Source organism: Triticum aestivum, chromosome 1B (assembly GCF_018294505.1).
Source record: "Triticum aestivum cultivar Chinese Spring chromosome 1B, IWGSC CS RefSeq v2.1, whole genome shotgun sequence".
In the NCBI taxonomy this organism is placed as follows: Eukaryota; Viridiplantae; Streptophyta; class Magnoliopsida; order Poales; family Poaceae; genus Triticum; species Triticum aestivum.
In genome coordinates, this window is record NC_057795.1 from 403410598 (window position 1) to 403425094 (window position 14497).

A 14497-nucleotide genomic window follows, 5' to 3' on the forward strand; every position below is an offset into this window, starting at 1 on the left:
CTGTATTTACAAGAAAGTGAGTGGGAGCTCTGTAGCATTTCTGATATTATATGTAGATGACATATTATTGATTAGAAATGATATAGAATTTCTGGATAGCATAAAAGGATACTTGAATAAAAGTTTTTCAATGAAAGATCTTGGTGAAGCTGCTTACATATTAGGCATCAAGATCTATAGAGATAGATCAAGACGCTTAATTGGACTTTCATAAAGCACATACCTTGATAAAGTTTTGAAGAAGTTCAAAATGGATCAAGCAAAGAAAGGGTTCTTGCCTGTATTACAAGGTGTGAAGTTGAGTCAGACTCAATGCCCGACCATAGCAGAAGATAGAGAGAAAATGAAAGATGTTCCCTATGCTTCAGCCATAGGCTCTATCATGTATGCAATGTTGTGTACCAGACCTGGTGTATGCTTAGCAATAAGTTTAGCAGGGAGGTACCAAAGTAATCCAGGAGTGGATCACTGGACAGCGGTCAAGAATATCCTGAAATACCTGAAAAGGACTAAGGATATGTTTCTCATTTATGGAGGTGACAAAGAGCTAGTCGTAAATGGTTACGTCGATGCAAGCTTTGACACTGATCCGGACGATTCTAAATCGCAAACCAGATACGTGTTTATATTGAACGGTGGAGCTGTAAGTTGGTGCAGTTCTAAACAAAGCATCGTGGCGGGATCTACATGTGAAGCGGAGTACATAGCTGCTTCGGAAGCAGCAAATGAAGGATTCTGGATGAAGGAGTTCATATCCGATCTAGGTGTCATACCTAGTGCATCGGGACCAATGAAGATCTTTTGTGACAATACTGGTGCAATTGCCTTGGCAAAGGAATCCGGATTTCACAAGAGGACCAAGCACATCAAGAGACGCTCCAATTCCATCCGGGACCAAGTCCAGGTGGGAGACATAGAGATCTGCAAGATACATATGGATCTGAATGTTGCAGATCCGTTGACTAAGCCTCTTCCACGAGCAAAACATGATCAACACCAAGGCTCCATGGATGTTAGAATCATTACTGTGTAATCTAGATTATTGACTCTAGTGCAAGTGGGAGACTGAAGGAAATATGCCCTAGAGGCAATAATAAAGTTATTATTTATTTCCTTATATCATGATAAATGTTTATTATTCATGCTAGAATTGTATTAACCAGAAACATAATACATGTGTGAATACATAGACAAACATAGTGTCACTAGTATGCCTCTACTTGACTAGCTCATTGATCAAAGACGATAATGTTTCCTGACCATAGACATGAGTTGTCATTTGGTTAACGGGATCACATCATTAGGAGAATGATGTGATTGACTTGACCCATTCTGTTAGCTTAGCACTTGATCATTTAGTATGTTGCTATTGCTTTCTTCTTCATGACTTATACATGTTCCTACAACTATGAGATTATGCAACTCCCGTTTACCGGAGGAACACTTTGTGTGCTACCAAACATCACAACGTAATTGGGTGATTATAAAGGAGCTCTACAGGTGTCTCCAAAGGTACATGTTGAGTTGGCGTATTTCGAGATTAGGTTTTGTCACTCTGGTTGTTGGGGAGGTATCTCTGGGCCCTCTTGGTAATGCACATCACTATAAGCCTGGCAAGCAATGTAGCTAATGAGTTAGTTACGGGATGATGCATTACATAACGAGTAAAGAGACTTGTCGGTAATGAGATTGAACTAGGTATTGAGATACCGACGATCGAATCTCGGGCAAGTAACATACCGATGACAAAGGGAACAACTTATGTTGTTATGCGGTTTGACCGATAAAGATCTTCGTAGAATATGTAGGAGCCAATATGAGCATCCAGGTTCCGCTATTGGTTCTTGACCGGAAACGTGTCTCGGTCATGTCTACATAGTTCTCGAACCCATAGGGTCCGCACGCTGAAAGTTTCAATGACGGTTATATTATGAGTTTATGAGTTTTGATGTACCGAAGATTGTTCGGAGTCCCGGATGTGATCACGGACATGACGAGGAGTCTCTCAATGGTCGAGACATGAATATTGAAATATTGGAAGCCTATATTTGGATATCGGAAGTGTTCCGGGTGAAATCGGGATTTTACCAGAGTACCGAAGGGTTACCGGAACCCCCCGGGGGCTTAATAGGCCATAGTGGGCCTTAGTGGAGAAGAGGATAGGAGGCCAGGGCAGGGCCGCGTGCCCCTGCCCCCCTAGTCCGAATAGGACAAGGAGAGGGGGCGGCGCCCCCACTTTCCTTCCTCTCTCTCCCTCCTCTTTCCCCCTTCTCCTAATCCAACAAGGAAGGGAGGGAGTCCTACTCTTGGTGGGAGTAGGACTCCTCCTGGTGTGCCTCCTCCTGGCCGGCCGCACCTCCCCCCCCTTGCTCCTTTATATACAGGGGCAGGGGGCACCATAGACACAACAACAACAGATCATTGATCTCTTAGCCATGTGCAGTGCCCCCCCCCCCACCATAGTCCTTCTCGATAATATTGTAGCGGTGCTTAGGCGAAGCCCTGCTACGGTAGAACATCATCATCGTCACCACGCCGTCGTGCTGATGGAACTCTCCCTCGACACTCGGCTGGATCGGAGTTCGAGGGACATCATCGAGTTGAACATGTGCTAGAACTCGGAGGTGTCATGCTTTCGGTGCTTCATCGGTCGGGCCGTGAAGACATACGACTACATCAACCGTGTTGTTCTAACGCTTCCACTTTCGGTCTACGAGGGTACGTGGACAACACTCTCCCCTCTTGTTGTTATGCACCACCATGATCTTGCGTGTGCGTAGGAATTTTTTTGAAATTACTATGTTCCCCAACACGTGGCCAGGTGCTTGCTCCCCCTAATGTGTTCTCAGTGCCAGATATTCTAAAATATTCTAGAAAAAATCATATTTCATTTTCAGGGCATTTGGAGAACTTTTATTTTTGAGGTATTTTTTTATTGCATGGATAGTTCAGAAAACAGATAGAAAATACTATTTTCGCTTTATTTAACCTAAATAACAGAAAGTAAAAGGAGGGTACAGAAGGTTGTGCTTTCTAACTTCATCCATCTCATGCTCATCAAAAGGAATCCACTAACAAGGTTGATCAAGTCTTGTTAACAAACTCATTCCGAATAACATGGAACCGGAGAAATTTTGAATGACACTAGGTTACCTCAATGGGAATATGTACATCCCCAAAAATAAGAATATCATATTTCTTTCTTGACAATAGGAAGAGGAAATTCAAAAGCTCCAATAATAATCGATGGAATTTTTCCAATAGAATTGATACTGTGAACTTGAGGTTGTTTCCTCGGAAAGTGTATTGTATGCTCATTACCATTAACATGGAATGTGACAATGCCTTTGTTGCAGTCAATAACAGCCCCTGTAGTATTCAAAAAGGTTCTACCAAGGATAATCGACATACTATCGTCCTCGGGAATGTCAAGAATAACAAAGTTCGTTAAAATAGTAACGTTTGCAACCACAACAGGCACATCCTTACAAATACCAACAGGTATAGTGGTTGATTTATCGGCCATTTGCAAAGATATTTCAGTAGGTGTCAACTTATTCAATTCAAGTCTACGATATAAAGAGAGAGGCATAAAACTAACACCGGCTCCAAGACCACATGAAGCAATTTTAACATAGTTTCTTTTAATGGAGCATGGTATAGTTGGTACTCCTGGATCTCCTAGTTTCTTAGGTATTCCACCCTTAAAAGTATAATTAGCAAGCATGGTGGAAATTTCAGCTTCCAGTATCTTTCTTTTATTTGTAACAATATCTTTCATGTACTTAGCATAAGGGTTCATTTTAAGCATATCAGTCAAACACATACGCAAAAAGATAGGTCTAATCATTTCAGGAAAGTGCTCAAAATCCTCATCATCCTTTTTCATGGATGGTTTAGGAGGAAAAGGCATGGGTTTCTGAACCCATGGTTCTCTTTCTTTACCGTGCTTCCTTGCAACGAAGTCTCTCTTATCATAATGTTGATTCTTTGATTGTCGGTTATCAAGATCAGCAGCAGGTTCAACCTCTACATCATTATTATTGCTAGGTTGAGCATCAACATGAACATCATCATTAACATTATCACTAGGTTCATGTTCATCACCAAATTGTGTTTCAGCATCAAAAATAGAAATATCATTGGGATTCTTAGGTGTGTCTACAACAGGTTCACCAGAAGCATGCAAAGTCCTATCATTTTTCTTTTTCTTAGTTTTAGAAGGGCTAGGTGCATCAACATTATTTCTCTGAGAATCTTGCTCAATTCTCTTAGGGTGGCCCTCAGGATACAAAGGTTCCTGAGTCATTTTACCCCCTCTAGTCATAACTCTAACAACATTATCATTTCTCTTATCATTTAATTCATTGAGCAAATCATTTTGAGCTTTAAGCACTTGTTCTACTTGAGTGGTAACCATAGAAGCATGTTTACTAATGAGTTTAAGTTCATTCTTAACTCTAGACATATAATCACTCAAGTGTCCAATCATATTAGCATTACTTTTCAATTGTCTACCAACATAAGCATTGAAGTTTTCTTAGCCATAAAGTCATCAAACTCATCCAAGTATTGGCTAGCAAACTTAGTAGATGGGATTTCAACTTTATCATATCTATAGAGAGAATTTACCTTTACTACCTGTGTTGGGTTATCAAGACCATGTATTTCTTCAATAGGTGGTATATTAAGGCCATGAATTTCTTCAACATCTTCAACTTTAATACCCTTTTCTTTCATAGATTTATTTGCCTCTTGCATATCTTATGGACTGAGAAATAGAACACCTCTTTTCTTTGGAGTTAGCTTAGGAGTTGGTTCAGGAAGTGTCCAATTGTTTTCATTAGTCAACATATTATTCAATAACAATTCAGCTTGATCAACTGTTCTTTCCCTGAAAACACAACCAGCACAACTATCCAGGTGGTCTGTGGAAGCATCAGTTAGTCAATTATAAAAGATATCAAGTATTTCATTTTTCTTGAGAGGATGATTAGGCAAAGCATTAAGTAATTGGAGAAGCCTCCCACAAGCTTGTGGGAGACTCTCTTCTTCAATTTGCACAAAATTATATATTTCCCTTAAAGCAGCTTATTTCTTATGAGCGAGGAAATATTTAGCAGAGAAGTAATAAATAATATCCTGGGGACTACGCACACAACCAGGATCAAGATAATTAAACCATGTTTTAGCATCACCCTTTAATGAGAACGGAAATATCTTAAGGATATAGTAGTAACAAGTTTTCTCATCATTAGTGAATAGGGTGGTATCATTCAGTTTAGTAAGATGTGCCACAACAGTTTCAGATTCATAGCCATAAAAAGGATCGGATTCAACCAAAGTAATTATCTCAGGATCGACAAAGAAATCATAATCCTTATCAGTAACACAGATAGGTGAAGTAGCAAAAGCAGGGTCATATTTAATTTTAGCATTCAGAGACTTTTCTTTCAGTTTAGCTAATAATTTCTTAAGATCAGATCTATCATTGCAAGCAAGAAAATCTCTAGCAGTTTCTTCAGCCATAACGTAACCCTCAGGCACAATAGGCAATTCATATTTAGGGGGAGAACCTTCGTCATCACTTTCATTAATATTATCAGTTTCAATAATTTCATTCTCTCTAGCCCTAGCAAGTTGTTCATCAAGAAATTCACCTAATGGCACAGTAGTATCAAGCATAGAAGTAGTTTCATCATAAGTATCATGCATAGCAGAAGTGGCATCATGAATAACATGCGACATATCAGAATTAATAGCATAAGCAGGTTTAGGTGTCGCAAGTTTACTCAAAATAGAAGGAGAATCAAGTGCAGAGCTAGATGGCAGTTCCTTACCTTCCCTCGTAGTTGAGGGGAAAATCTTAGTTCTTTCGTCTTTCAAGTTCCTCATAGTGATCAGCAGATATAAATCCCAAGTGACTCAAATAATATAGCTATGCTCCCCGGCAACGGCGCCAGAAAATAGTCTTGATAACCCACAAGTATAGGGGATCGCAACAGTTTTTGAGGGTAGAGTATTCAACCCAAATTTATTGATTTGACACAAGGGGAGCCAAAGAATATTATCAAGTATTAGCAGTTGAGTTGTCAATTCAACCACACCTGGATAACTTAATATCTGCAGCAAAGTATTTAGTAGCAAAGTAGTATGGAAGTAATGGTAATGGTAGCAAAGTAATAGTAGTAGTTTTGTAGTAATTGTAATAGTGGCAACGGTAAAGTAACTAAGCAAAGGTCAATATGTGAAAAGCTCATAGGCATTGGATCAGTGATGGATAATTATGTCGGATGCGATCCCTCATGCAGTAGTTATAACATAGGGTGACACAGAACTAGCTCCAGTTCATCAATGTAACGTAGGCATGTATTCCGAATATAGTCATACGTGCTTATGGAAAAGAACTTGCATGACATCTTTTGTCCTACCCTCCCATGGCAGCAGGGTCCTATTGGAAACTAAGGGATATTAAGGCCTCCTTTTAATAGAGTACATGACCAAAACATTAACACTTAGTGAATACATGAACTCCTCAAACTACGGTCATCACCGAGAGTGGTCCCGATTATTCTCACTTTGGGGTTGTCAGATCATAACACATAATAGGTGACTATAGACTTGCAAGATAGGATCAAGAACTCACATATATTCATGAAAACATAATAGGTTCAGATCTGAAATCATGGCACTCAGGCCCTAGTGACAAGCATTAAGCATGGCAAGGTCATAGCAACATCAATCTCAGAACATAATGGATACTAGGGATCAAACCCTAACAAAATTAACTCGATTACATGATCAATCTCATCCAACCCATCACCGTCCAGCAAGACTACGATGGAATTACTCACGCACGGAGGTCAGCATCATGAAATTGATGATGGAGGATGGTTGATGATGACGACAGCGACGGATTCCCCTCTCCGGAGCCTCGAACGGACTCCAGATCAGCCCTCTCGAGAGTGTTTAGGGCTTGGCGGCAGCTTCGTATCGTAAAACGCGATGAATCCTTCTCTCTGATTTTTGTTCTCCCCGAACGTGAATATATGGAGTTGGAGTTGAGGTCGGTGGAGCTCCAGGGGGCCCACGAGGCAGGGGGCGCGCCCTAGGGGGGCGCCCCCACCCTCGTGGGCAGGGTGTGGGCCCCCTAACGTTGATTCTTTCGCCAATATTTTTTTATTAATTCCAAAAAGTCACTCCGTGGATTTTGCAGGTCATTCCGAGAACTTTTATTTCTGCACAAAAATAACACCATGGCAGTTCTGCTGAAAACAGCGTCAGTCCGGGTTAGTTCCATTCAAATCATGCAAGTTAGAGTCCAAAACAAGGGCAAAAGTATTTGTAAAAGTATATACGACGGAGACGTATCAGGCGTCCCCTCCGGATTTTGTTTTATTTATTTTTCCGCGCACGTTTTTGGCTTTTGGCTTTTCACCGGTCTTCCTTAACATTTGGGCAAAATAAATTTGAAAAAAAAATTGCACGAAAAACACGTTTTTTTAATTCCGCGAGAGGCACGGCCGTGCCTCTCAGAAACGAAAAAAAATGTTTTCTATTTTTTTCCACCAAAGGCACATGTTTGCTTTCACGAGAGGAACGGTCGTGCTTTCGCGGGAGGCACGGCCGTGCCTCTCGGAAACAGAAAAATCTCATTTTCTGTCTTTTTTCCTTTCACCAAAGGCACGGTTTTGCTTCCCCGAGAGGCACGGTTGTGCTTTTGTGAGAAGCACGGTCATGCCTCTCGGAAATGAAAAAACTCGTTTTTTTTTGTTTTTTCCTTCCGCCAGAGGCACGGTTTTGCTTTTGTGAGAGGCACGATTGTGCTTTCGCGAGAGGCATGGTCGTGCCTCTCGGAAACAAAAAAACATGCTTTGTGTATTTTTCTTCCGCGAGAGGCATGGTTTTACTTTCATGAGAGGCATGGTTGTGCTTTCGTGAGAGGCATGGTTGTGCTTTCATTGCGGAAAGGGGGGAAAAGTGCTCCTGATTCGGTTTTTTCATTCATTTTTTATCAGTTTTTTCTGAAAAAAGTTTGTTAAAACCTATCAACATGCGATCTAGTTTTAAAGATCTCGACGCAAGGAATCCAATGAAGAAAACGGTTCGAGATTTGGATGCATGGTTTAAAAGATAAAACATTTTTAATAAATGGATGTACAAAAAAAGTGAAAACTCCGATCCCACGAAATCACTAATTAAGGAGTACTCCTTTTAAAGATCATTCCCACCTCCCCAGATTGTGACAAGTGACACTAAAGGAATTTAAGTGCGATGGGCTAGCTAGTCCCACTTAAACCCGCTTCCACCTGCAGCCTAAATCATAAGGGAGGAAGAAGAGGAGATTAGGGAGGAGTTTAGTGGAGCTAGGACAAGAACCATATACACAGCTCACATCCCTCTGTATTCTCTCGTGCAACAGGACCCACCACGTGAGCTCGATGTGGCTTGTCTCAGCCTGGCTCGCTAGAAACTATTGATTCGGCCGTTCCTAGCGGGACTGGCTAAGTGGTGCTTTAAGGTTCGTGCTATGCAGCCCAAATAGTGAACACAGACTACCAAACAACCCATTTTCGTCCCGCACGGGCCTGGTTGGACCATATGCGGGCAACCAAATGTGTCCTGTGTGTATCATCTTGCGTGCGCCTTGCGTATTAACGCTATTTTAGACGCGCGATGTTGTTTTAATACAATGCCTATGCGTGAGCTGGTCGGTCGGCGCCCAAGCCACCGTTCTGAATGCTAGCCGATCGGTCGACGCCTAAGAGCATCTACAACCGCATATGACAAATATGACCCCTCAAATGCATGCAGATGCGCCCCGATGCGCCCGCACGTAGTGACCGGACACTCTTCAAATTAGCACAACTGCATCCAGACATCTCATACTAAATTACCAAATCCATATAAAAGCATGCAAACGAAAAAATCTACATATTACGTAGATGATCTAGCTACTCCTCATCGAAGATGTCGACTATCTCCGTGCCCGACTCCGGCAACATGGGCGGCAGCTGCAACTCCTGCCCTTCCTGTTGCTCCGCTCCGGCCTCCTTCTCCTCTATCTCCGCATCGAGTTCGGCGAAGAGCGCGTCGGACACTGCCAGCTCCTGCCAGAGGAACTGCCGGTTAGCCTCCACGTAGGCCTCATCCTGGATGGACTTCAGGATGGCATGTTGCTCCGCCATCTCCAAGACTTGGGCGACGGCGAACTCCGCATCTGCCTCCGCCATGTTGAACCCCGAAGCGGGATGCTCTGCCTCATCCTCCTCCGGATCCTCCACCTCTATCGGCTTCGACATCCGCTCTCCGTCCTCCACCTTCGACTGCTCCTCGGCGAGTCTAGAGGCAGCCTGACAGCGCGGGCGGCGCGCCCTGCCTAGATCTCCTCCGTGATCTGCCTTCGGCGCTCCGGCGTGAGCATAGCATAAACGGTGATATTCCGCGGAACCATAGCGATGTTGGAGAGCGTGGGAGAGAGGGGGAGAGGAGGCGGACGGGCTCAAGTGGCGGCACAGAGGGATGAGGTGGATGCGCTAGGGTTGGGGGACGCCGACCAGCTTAAATAGTCGGATTTGTCCTCGGGCGGTGAGCCAAAGCGGCGCCACGCGATGACGGAGGACGCGTCCGTTGGACCACCAGGTTTCCGGACGATTCCGTGTGGGACCCCATCATCAGTCCCACGTGGCGGACGTGCCAAGTCGCCCCAAACCCGTCCCATATCTCTACTCCTAATGGAGCAGTTGGTGAATAGTCTCCACGGTTTATTTTCCTTGGGTTTTTTCGTCTCTCCTCCCACCACCCCCTCCCATCCTGGTCCATTGGTTTATTTTTCTCTCCACTCTTTATTACAACCAGGACTTTCCTAACGTATAACAAGGATCTAACTTCCTTAAATTATTCATATCAATCAATTCCTTTTATTGGTTCAATTTGTCTTAGGAAACAAATAACAAATTTTTAAGAAACAAATAATAGATTTGAATCTAACTTTCCTAACTTATGTAAATCAATTGATTTCTCTCATTAGTGAAATTTGTTTTAGGAAACAATTAACAGACACGTCACAAACTTTCCTCCCAATAAATAGTTTCCTAACATTTGCAAACTTTCCTAATCAGACACGTCACAGACGGGCAGGTACTGATATCATGTTACCAAACAATAAAACCGCATTTGCATAGAAATCAGTTCAAAATCCTAACTTTAATAAATTTTTACCTTTCCTTGATAACATCCAATATTTCCTATGTTTTCCACCTATTGAAGGAAATCACCCCTCCATCGATATTAGCATTTTTTGGAATGAGCTCTCCGGGTTATTTTTTTTGCGATTCTTTCCAATTGTGACCTCTCCTTCCGCTCCAGCTCCTTCTCGCATAATCACCTCCACCACAGCCAGCTGACGCCACCCTAGACCTCTTGCCTCTCCACACCTTATCTGCCACCTCCTCCTCGTACTCCATTGACAATCCCTCCGCCACGTTTGTACACGGTGGTGTCGAGGGCATGGCGCAACAGCGTACCAGTGGTAGAGCAGCGCATAGCAGCAGGAAGAAGCACGCAACAGTGAAAGCACAAGTGCTCCCTAGGTGGTTTTGGTAATTAATGTCAACATATCTCTTGCTGGACTAACACCTTTATCTAGTATATTTCAGACAAACTTCAACAGTGGAGTGGCATGGACTAAAGGATGTGGGAACTCCCTCAAGATGTTAAGGACAAAGGATTGGCTCAAGCTTCAAGATCAAGACTCTTCATTTCTCATTTTAGTGATCCAAGATCACATTGAGTCTATAGGAAAAGCCAATACTATCAAGGAGGGATGAGGTGTTGCTTAATGAGCCTCTTGCTTCATGTGCTTAGTGATATGCTCCAAAACCCTCAGCTACTTTCTCACATCCACAAATGACCTAAACCCAAAGCCAAAATCGGCCATACCGATTCTTTCTATCCGGCACCACCGAGTTCAAATGTCATAGCCACTGCCACAAACCCTAGGCAAATCGGTCTTACCGATAGGGATCTCGGTCTCACCGAGATGGGATTGTAATCTCTCTATGTATGTCCATTATCAAAATCGGTCTCACCGAGTTTGAGCAATCGGTACTACCGAGATTACAATGCAAACTCTCTAGTTAAATTATTACCAAAATAGGTCCCACCGAGTTTGAGTAATCGGTCCCACTGAGTTTGCCTGACCAACTCTCTGGTTATCTAGTTACCAAAATTGGTCCCACCGAGTTTGTGTAATCAGTCTCACCAAGATTACGTTATGCCCTAACCCTAACTAAATCGGTCCTACCGAGATGCATTTCGGTCCCATCGAAAATCCTAACGGTCACTAAGTTTACTAAATCGGTCTGACCGAGTTTGTTGATTCGGTCCTACCGAGATTGGTAAATTGTGTGTACCGGTTAGATTTTGTGTGGAGGCTATATATACCCCTCCACCTCCTCTTCATTTGTGCAGAGAGCCATCAGACTAAACCTACACTTCCAGCATCCTATTTCTAAGAGAGAACTACCTACTCATGTGTTGAGGCCAAGATATTCCATTCCAACCATATGAATCTTGATCTCTAGCCTTCCCCAAGTTGCTTTCCACTCAAATCTTTTTTCCACCAGATCCAAATCCTATGAGAGAGAGTTGAGTGTTGGGGAGACTATCAAGAGCAAGGAGTTCATCATCAACGCACCATTTGTTACTTCTTGGAGAGTGGTGTCTCCTAGATTGGCTAGGTGTCACTTGGGAGCCTCCGACAAACATTGTGGAGTTGAACCAAGGAGTTTGTAAGGGCAAGGAGATCGCCTACTTCGTGAAGATCTACCGCTAGTGAGGCAAGTCCTTCATGGGCGACGGCCATGGTGGGATAGACAAGGTTGCTTCTTCGTGGACCCTTCTTGGGTGGAGCCCTCTGTGGACTCGCGCAACCATTACCCTTCGTGGGTTGAAGTCTCCATCAACGTGGATGTACGATAGCACCACCTATCGGAACCACGCCAAAAACATATGTGTCTCCAATTGCGTTTGAATCCTCCCAAACCCTTCCCTTTACATTCTTGCAAGTTGCATGCTTTACTTTCCGCTGCTCACATACTCTTTGCTTGCTTGCTATGTGTTGTGAATGTTAAACTTGTGCCTAAACTCCACTTAAATCTAAAAAGGGTTAAAAACTGCAACTTTGGTACTTAGTGTCTAATCACCCCCCCCTCTAGACACCTCTTCTCAAGGTCCTACAAGTGGTATAAGATCATTGGTCTCCATTGCCTTGGTTTAATCACCATTGGAGGAAGATGGATGAGTCTACTTTGGGGAGTCTTAGACATAGAGTGCCTATACTTGATGGAGAGTATTTTCATGAGTGGAAAAATGAGATGCTTGTAATTTTCAATCAATATCATTTGAACAAGTACATTGCTAGTCCTTGTGCACCTTGTGTTGATCCTATGCATCCTACCCTTGATGAGTCTATTGACATGATTAGGAATGTTAGAACTGTTAATCTTATCACTAGAGGCTTGCCTAGAAACTTGATTATAAAACTGCCTACTCTTGAGTGTGCCTACACTATATGGAAATTTCTTGAGGAACGATTTCCTATTTATTCTTTCAAAAATCTTGATGAAATTCTTCATAAGTCTATTGCCTTGAGTAAGATGAATACTAGTGATCCTATGTTTGGTGATCGTCTATTTGAGCTTACAAGCCTCATGCGTGCCAAAGGAAATGTTGGTATTATTAGTGATATTATTTCCAAAGCTATAAAAATCCATAGACAAGATCATTGTCAAACTCAATCTAACGAATCACCCTCTCTAGGATTTGATCCACCACATGACGATGTTGAACATGGATACTATGATGAGGATGATGATAGTGACTTCGATCTTGATGATGCAATGAGACACTTTGGTCTTATGGCAAATCTTTGGGGATATATGTTAGGAGGAAAGGAATGGGTCCTTGACAGTGGATGTACCGATCACATGACCGGAGATAAAGACATGTTTCGTGAGCTTGCTGATAATGATAGTCCTCGAAAGTATGTCACTTTCGGTGACAACTCAAAGGGTAAGGTGGTTGGCCTCGGTAAGGTGGCCATCTCACATGACAGCTCCATACAAAATGTCATGCTCGTTGAATCTCTTGGATACAACTTACTTTCAGTATCTAGACTTGCTGACTTTGGTTTCAATGTCTTATTTACTGAAGTTGATTGCCAAGTGTTTCGTCGAGACAATCATAAAATGGTCTTTACCGGCATACGTAGAGGTGATCTTTACATTGTTGATTTCACTAAAAAGGCCCAACCTAAAACTTGCTTCATTGCTAAATCCTCAAAAGGTTGGTTATGGCATAGACGATTAGGTCATGTTGGTATGCGAAACCTTAACAAGCTTATTAAAGGGAATCATATCCTTGGTGTTAACGATGTCATATTTGATAAGGACAGACTTTGCAGTGCTTGTCAAGCAGGTAAACAGGTTGGAGGAAGGCAACCCGTGAAGAACATCATGACCACAAGGAGGCCACTCGAGCTACTTCACATGGATCTCTTTGGTCCCAACTCTTACAAGAGTCTCGGTGGAAATTCTTTTGGTCTAGTTATAGTTGATGATTTTTCAAGATTAACGTGGGTGTTCTTTCTCGATGATAAATCGCAGGTCCAAAAGATCTTCAAGAACTTCGCCAGGAAGGCCCAAAATCAATTTGAAGTGAAGATCAAGAAGGTTCGCAGCGACAATGGAACAGAGTTCAAGAACGCAAATGTGGACACCTTTCTTGATGAAGAAGGGATTTCACACGAGTTCTCGGCTACGTACACACCTCAACAAAATGGAGTTGCTCGTCGAAATGGTGAGAACGATGCTTGATGAGTACAAGACGCCGAAGCACTTTTGGGCAGAAGCGGTTGAGATAGCTTGTCATGCAACAAATCGCCTGTATCTTCACAAGCTACTCGGCAAGACGGCATACGAGCTCCTCACCGGTAACAAACCCCGAGTTGGATACTTTCGAGTATTCGGCTCAAAGTGCTACATTCTTGATAAGCATCGTCGTTCTAAATCTGCTTCCAAGTCTCATGAAGGTTTCCTACTAGGTTATGGCTCAAACTCTTACACATACCGTGTCTACAACAATTTCACCCAAAAGGTTGAAGAGACGGTAGATGTGAAGTTTGATGAATCTAACAGCTTGCAAGTAGAGCAATTGCCAATTGATGTAGGAGACAAAGATCCTTCGGAAGCAATCCAAGACTTGTCTATTGGCAAGGTTCGTCCAACGGAGGTGAAGGAGAGTACCTCGTCTGTCCAAGTGGAAGCTTCTACTTCACGACAAGGTGAACCAAGAGTTGAAACGGAAGCATCCACAAGTGGGACACACCAAGATGAAGAAAACGAGGAAGTGCATCAAGAACGTCAACAACCTCCTTCTCCACCACGACAAGAGAACGACAACGCCAACAATGAAGAAGATGAAGAAGAAGTTCAAC